The sequence below is a fragment of the Hyperolius riggenbachi genome, chromosome 7, assembly GCF_040937935.1.
Source record: "Hyperolius riggenbachi isolate aHypRig1 chromosome 7, aHypRig1.pri, whole genome shotgun sequence".
Lineage (NCBI taxonomy): Eukaryota > Metazoa > Chordata > Amphibia > Anura > Hyperoliidae > Hyperolius > Hyperolius riggenbachi.
This window is the reverse complement of record NC_090652.1, coordinates 98,634,358-98,642,365: the sequence shown is the minus strand read 5'-3', so window position 1 is coordinate 98,642,365 and position 8,008 is coordinate 98,634,358.

Sequence of the window (8,008 nt, the reverse complement as noted above, 5' to 3'; positions counted from 1 at the left end):
TAGTTAAAACATTCATGAGCATCAGACGATTCACTTTACCGTAAGGCAAGGTACAGCGGTTTGCAAAAGTATTCGGCCCCCTTGAAGTTTTCCACATTTTGTCACATTACTGCCACAAACATGAATCAATTTTATTGGAATTCTACGTGAAAGACCAATACAAAGTGGTGTACACGTGAGAAGTGGAACGAAAATCATACATGGTTCCAAACCTTTAAAAAAGAAAATAACTGCAAAGTGGGGTGTGCGTAATTATTCAGCCCGCTGAGTCAATACTTTGTAGAACCACCTTTTGCTGCAATTACAGCTGCCAGTCTTTTAGGGTATGTCTCTACCAGCTTTGCACATCTAGAGACTTAAATCCTTGCCCATTCTTCTTTGCAAAACAGCTCCAGCTCAGTCAGATTAGATGGACAGCGTTTGAACAGCAGTTTTCAAATCTTGCCACAGATTCTTGATTGGATTTAGATCTGGACTTTACCTGGGCCATTCTAGCACATGGATATGTTTTGTTTTAAACCATTCCATTGTTGCCCTGCCTTTATGTTTAGGGCCGTTGTCCTGCTGGAAGGTGAACCTCCTCCCTAGTCTCAAGTCTTTTGCAGACAAGAGGTTTTCTTCCAAGATTGCCCTGTATTTGGCTCCATCCATCTTCCCATCAACTCTGACCAGCTTCCCTGTCCCTGCTGAAGAGAAGCACCCCCAGAGCATGATGCTGCCACCACCATATTTGACAGTGGGGATGGTATGTTCAGAGTGATGTGCAGTGTTAGTTTTCCGCCACACATAGTGTTTTGTATTTTGGCCAAAAAGTTCTAATTTGGTCTTATCTGACCAGAGCACCTTCTTCCACATGTTTGCTGTGTACCCCACATGGCTTGTGGCAAACGGGACTTCTTATGCTTTTCTGTTTACAATGGCTTTCTTCTTGCCACTTTTCCATAAAGACCAACTTTGTGCAGTGCATGACTAATAGTTGTCCTATGGACAGATTTCCCCCACCTGAGCTGTAAGATCTCTGCAGCTTGTCCAGAGTCAACATGGGCCTCTTGACTGCATTTCTGATCAGCGCTCTCCTCCTTCGGCCTGTGAGTTTAGGTGGATGGCCTTGTCTTGGTAGGTTTACAGTTGTGCCATACTCCTTCCATTTCTGAATGATCGCTTGAACAGTGCTCCGTGGGATGTTCAAAGCTTTGGAAATCTTTGTGTAGCCTAAGCCTGCTTTAAATTTCTCAACAACTTTATCCCTGACCTGTCTGGTGTGTTCTTTGGATTTCATGGTATTGTTGCTCAATATTCTCTTAGACAACCTCCTGAGGCCGTCACAGAGCAGCTGTATTTGTACTGACATCAGATTATACACAGGTGCACTCTAGTCATTAGCACTCATCAGGCAATGTCTATGGGCAACTGACTGCACTCAGACCAAAGGGGGCTGAATAATTACATCCCACTTTGCAGGTGTTTTGTTTTTTTTGTTGTTGTTTTTATTTTTTATGTTTGGAATCTTGTATGATTTTCGTTCCACTTCTCACATGTACACCACTTTGTATTGGTCTTTCACGTGGAATTCCAATAAAATGTATTCATGTTTGTGGCAGTAATGTGATAAAATGTGGAAAACTTCAAGGGGGACAATTGCAAACCACTGTAAAAGCTGCATAAAATTAACAAACCTCTACTCAAACTGACCAGTATCACATTGGCTGTCTCTACTAGCTAATGACAAAATAGCATCACTCAATTCCCTGAACAGGCCGCTGTTTATAATACAGAAGTATAGGTGAAACTCGGAAAATTAGAATATGGTGCAAGTCCATTTATTTCAGTAATTAAACTTATATGAAATACACACATTACATGCAAAGCAAGATATTTCAAGCCTTTGTTATAATGTTGACGATTATGGCTTAGACCATTAGAATATTGTAAAAAAAAAAAAAAAAAAAAGGTTAAATATTCTAGGCTCAAAGTGTCAGACTCTAATCAGCTAATTAATCCAAAACACCTGCAAAAAGTTACTATTTCATATATCAGTTTCACCTTTTAACAACTTAAAGGGAAGGTTCAGGGAGGGGATTAAAAAAATAAAAATAAATTTCCACTTACCTGGGGCTTCCTCCAGCCCGTGGCAGGCAGGAGGTGCCCTCGCCGCCGCTCCGCAGGCTCCCGGCGGTCTCCGGTGCCGGACCCGACCTGGCCAGGCCGGCTGCCAGGTCGGGCTCTTCTGCGCTCCATTTCCTGGCACTTCTGCGTCCCACGCCGGCGCGCTGACGTCATCGGACGTCCGCCGGGCTGTACTGCGCAGGCGCAGTAGTTCTGCGCCTGCGCAGTACAGCCCGGCGGATGTCCGATGACGTCAGCGCGCCGGCGTGGGACGCAGAAGTGCCAGGAAATGGAGCGCAGAAGAGCCCGACCTGGCAGCCGGCCAGGTCGGGTCGGGCACCGGAGACCACCGGGTGCCTGCGGAGCGGCGGCGAGGGCACCTCCTGCTTGCCACGGGCTGGAGGAAGCCCCAGGTAGGTGGAAATTTATTTTTATTTTTTTAATCCCCTCCCTGAACCTTCCCTTTAAGGACCGTGGTGTTAAACCCCCCAGTTGTTTTGTTCTTTTTACATAAATATTTGTTTTATTATTATTCCCTCCGCCAGCCAATCAGTGTGATCGGCTATCATAGGCTTCAGCCTATGACAGCCGATCACTCCCCAGCCTATGGAGGGGACAGCCGTGTCACACGGCTATCCCCTGTACAGCGCTGCTGCTGATCGCAGCACTGTAGGGGGGTAATTAGATACCTTCTAAGTAGGAAATGCACGCAATCTCCTGCTAGCCGCATAGACAGCCGTTTACGCCAATCGGCGTGGAGCGGTCCTGGGGCTGCCGCACTACTCACGCCAATTGGCATGGAGCAGTCGGCAAGTAGTTAAAGGAAACCTAAACCAATTGATGAAAAAGAGATTCACTTACCTGGGGCTTCTCCCAGCCCCCTGCAGTTGTCCTGTCCCGCGCCTTCCTCTACGATCATCTGTTCTCTCGCCACTTATGTGCAGGACTCTATTGCAGACGGGAGTGCGAGCGAAGCTACGCGTGCCGAGGACTGCGCAGTGACTCCCAGTTTGTGTAAAACCAAACTAAAGGTGGCCATACACTTATAGATTTGCAGCAGATTCGATCATCAGATTTATGGCAGATGCCTGTCAAGTCCAATCTGACACGAATCTATCTTCTGTGTGCCGCACACTAGGAACAGATTTCCAATACAGGATCTTCTCAAAAAATTAGCATATTGTGATAAAGTTCATTATTTTCTGTAATGTACTGATACACATTAGACTTTCATATATTTTAGATTCATTACACTACAACTGAAGTAGTTCAAGCCTTTTATTGTTTTAATATTGATGATTTTGGCATACAGCTCATGAAAACTCAAAATTCCTATCTCAAAAAATTAGCATATTTCATCCGACCAATAAAAGAAAAGTGTTTTTAAAACAAAAAAAGTCAACCTTCAAATAATTATGTTCAGTTATGCACTCAATTCTTGGTCGGGAATCCTTTTGCAGAAATGACTGCTTCAATGCGGTGTGGCATGGAGGCAATCAGCCTGTGGCCCTGGTCAGGTGTTATGGAGGCCCAGGATGCTTCGATAGCTGCCTTAAGCTCATCCAGAGTGTTGGGTCTTGCGCCTCTCAACTTTCTCTTCACAATATCCCACAGATTCTCTATGGGGTTCAGGTCAGGAGAGTTGGCAGGTCAATTGAGCACAGTAATACCATAGTCAGTAAACCATATACCAGTGGTTTTGGCACTGTGAGCAGGTGCCAGGTCGTGCTGAAAAATGAAATCTTCATCTCCATAAAGCTTTTCAGCAGATGGAAGCATGAAGTGCTCCAAAATCTCCTGATAGCTAGCTGCATTGACCCTGCCCTTGATAAAACACAGTGGACCAACACCAGCAGCTGACATGGCACCCCAGACCATCACTGACTGTGGGTACTTGACACTGGACTTCAAGCATTTTGGCATTTCCCTCTCCCCAGTCTTCCTCCAGACTCTGGCACCTTGATTTCCGAATGGCATGTAAAAGTTGCTTTCATCCGAAAAAGTACTTTGGACCACTGAGCAACAGTCCAGTGCTGCTTCTCTGTAGCCCAGGCCAGGCACTTCTGCCGCTGTATCTGGTTCAAAAGTGGGTTCATGCTTCCATCTGCTGAAAAGCTTTATGGAGATGAAGATTTCATTTTTCAGCACAACCTGGCACCTGCTCACAGTGCCAAAACCACTGGTAAATTGTTTACTGACCATGGTATTACTGAGCTCAATTGGTCTGCCAACTCTCCTGACCTGAACCCCGTAGAGAATCTGTGGGGTATTGTGAAGAGAAAGTTGAGAGACGCAAGACCCAACACTCTGGATGAGCTTAAAGCCACTATCGAAGCATCCTGGGCCTCGATAACACCTGATCAGTGCCACAGGGGGATTGCCTCCATGCCGCGCCACATTGAAGCAGTCAATTATGCAAAAAGATTCCCGACCAAGTATTGAGTGCATAACTGAACATAATTATTTGAAGGTTGACTTTTTTTGTTTTAAAAACACTTTTCTTTTATTGGTCGGATGAAATATGCTAATTTTTTGAGATAGGAAATTTGGGTTATCATGAGCTGTATGCCAAAATCATCAATATTAAAACAATAAAAGGCTTGAACTACTTCAGTTGTAATGTAATGAATCTAAAATATATGAAAGTCAAATGTTTATCAGTACATTACAGAAAATAATGAACTTTATCACAATATGCTAATTTTTTGAGAAGATCCTGTAGATTTCAGAATTAAATCTATTGATCTCAATGCATTACTGGACCATTAGATCCAATGCAACTCTATGGGCCATCGATCTGCTGCCAGCAGCAGATTGACCTAGATCTTCCATCCTGTCAGATAGATCAAATCGATTGAAATTGATCGAAATCGGTCACAAATTGATCGAATGTGGAATTTGTTAGAATCGATTTCTGATCGATCAATCCCATCAAATCGATCGGTCGATTGCATCAAATCGATCGATGGCTGAAATCGACCAGTGTATAAGTCACTTAAGCCATGGCGGGAGAACGGAAGATCGTGGAGGACTGGCGTGGGACAGGATGGGCCTGGGAGAAGCCCCAGGTAAGTGAATCTCTTTTTCATCAATTGGTTTAGGTACACTTTAAGTTGAATTACTGAAATAAATGGACCTTTGCATGACATTCTATTTTTTTGAGTTTCACCTGAATATAAGAAGTTCTATTGTATCGCCAAGTAGGCAGATGCCTACTTGGCGATACAATACACCCCAAAACACAAAAAATAAAATCTTCTATGAACTCACCATACTCCTAACGGAATACCTTGGGGTGTCTTCTTTCTAAAATGGGGTCATTTGTGGGGTTCCTATACTGCCCTGGCATTTTAGGGGCCCTAAACCGTGAGGAGTAGTCTTGAAACCAAATGTTGCAAAATGACCTGTGAAATCCTTAAGGTACTCATTGGACTTTGGGCCCCTTAGCGTACTTAGGGTGTAAAAAAGTGCCACACATGTGGTATCGCCGTACTCAGGAGAAGTAGTATAAAGTGTTTTGGGGTGTATTTTTACACATACCCATGCTGTGTGGGAGAAAGATCTCTGTAAATGGACAATTGTGTGTAAAAAAAATGAACAAATTGTCATTTACAGAGATATTTCTCCCACCCAGCATGGGTATGTGTAAAAATACACCCCAAAACACATTATACTACTTCTCCTGAGTACGGCAATACCACATGTGTGGCACTTTTTTGCAGCCTAACTGCGCTAAGGGGTCCAAAGTCCAATGAGCACCTTTAGGCTTTACAGGGGTGCTTACAATTTAGCACCCCCCAAAATGTCTGGACAGTAAACACACCCCACAAATGACCCCATTTTGGAAAGTAGACCCTTCAAGGTATTCAGAGAGGGGCGTGGTGAGTCCGTGGCAGATTTCATTTTTTTTTGTCGCAAGTTAGAAGAAATGGAAACTTTTTTTTTTCTCACAAAATGTCATTTTCCGCTTACTTGTGACAAAAAACAATATCTTCTATGAACTCACTATGCCTCTCAGTGAATACTTTGGGATGTCTTCTTTCCAAAATGGGGTCATTTGGGGGGTATTTATACTATCCTGGAATTCTAGCCCCTCATGAAACATGACAGGGGGTCAGAAAAGTCATAGATGCTTGAAAATGAGAAAATTCACTTTTTGCACCATAGTTTGTAAACGCTATAACTTTTACCCAAACCAATAAATATACACTGAATGTTTTTTTTTTTAATCAAAAACATGTTTGTCCACATTTTTCGCGCTGCATGTATACAGAAATTTTACTTTATTTGAAAAATGTCAGCACAGAAAGTTAAAAAAATCATTTTTTTGCCAAAATTCATGTCTTTTTTGATGAATATAATAAAAAGTAAAAATCGCAGGAGCAATCAAATAGCACCAAAAGAAAGCTTTATTAGTGACAAGAAAAGGAGCCAAAATTCATTTAGGTGGCAGGTTGTATGAGCGAGCAATAAACCGTGAAAGCTGCAGTGGTCTGAATGGAAAAAAAATAGCCGGTCCTTAAGGGGTAGAAAGCCCTAGGTCCTCAAGTGGTTAAGCCTTTTATTGTTTTAGTATTGATGATTTTGGAATACAGTTAATGAAAACCCAAAATTCCTATCTCAAAAAATTAGCATATCATGAAAAGGTTCTCTAAAACGAGCTATTAACCTAATCATCTGAATCAACTAATTAACTCCCAGCCTGGTTCATTACTCAAAACCGCAATCATGGTTAAGACTGCCGACCTGACTGCTGTCCAGAAGGCCATCATTGACCACCTCAAGCAAGAGGGTAAGACACAGAAATACATTTCTGAATGAATAGGCTGTCCCCAGAGTGCTGTATCAAGGCACCTCTGTGGGAAGGGAAAAGTGTGGCATAAAACGCTGCACAACGAAAAGAAGTGACCGGACCCTGAGGAAGATTGTGGAGAAGGACCGATTCCAGACCTTGGGGGGACCTGCGGAAGCAGTGGACTGAGTCTGGAGTAGATACATCCAGAGCCACCGTGTACAGGCGTGTGCAGGAAATGGGCTACAGGTGCCGCATTCCCCAGGTCAAGCCACTTTTGAACCAGAAACAGCGGCAGAAGCGCCTGACCTGGGCTACAGAGAAGCAGCACTGGACTGTTGCTCAGTGGTCCAAAGTACTTTTTTCGGATGAAAGCAACTTTTGCATGTCATTCGGAAATCAAGGTGCCAGAGTCTGGTGGAAGACTGGGGAGAGGGAAATGCCAAAATGCCTGAAGTCCAGTGTCAAGTACCCACAGTCAGTGATGGTCTGGGGTGCCATGTCAGCTGCTGGTGTTGGTCCACTGTGTTTTATCAAGGGCAGGGTCAATGCAGCTAGCTATCAGGAGATGTTGGAGCACTTCATGCCTCCATCTGCTGAAAAGCTTTATGGAGATGAAGATTTCATTTTTCAGCATGACCTGGCACCTGCTCACAGTGCCAAAACCACTGGTAAATGGTTTACTGACCATGGTATTACTGTGCTCAATTGGCCTGCCAACTCTCCTGATCTGAACCCCATAGAGAATCTGTGGGATATTGTGAAGAGAAAGATGAGAGCAGGGCCGAGGCAGGACAGGCTGCAGCCTCTGGGCGCTTCCCCTAGAGGGCGCATTCCTCTGCACTCTCCCTGCACTGCCCTCCCCCCTCCTGCTCCATGATCTCCCCACTAAACTAATCATCCCGAGTCTCCTGGCATCTTCTTCCTATCTGATGTGAAGCGCTCCTATCTAGCCTGAACTGTAACAGCCTCACTGTCATCAAAGAGATGACAGGCACCACTGTGTGCATCGGGTAGCTAGGCAACAGCAGGAAGCCGACTTCTGCTGGAACAGGAACTGGTGTCAGCTTCCTGCAGAGTTGCCTGTCACTGTGGACTGCACATGTGAGT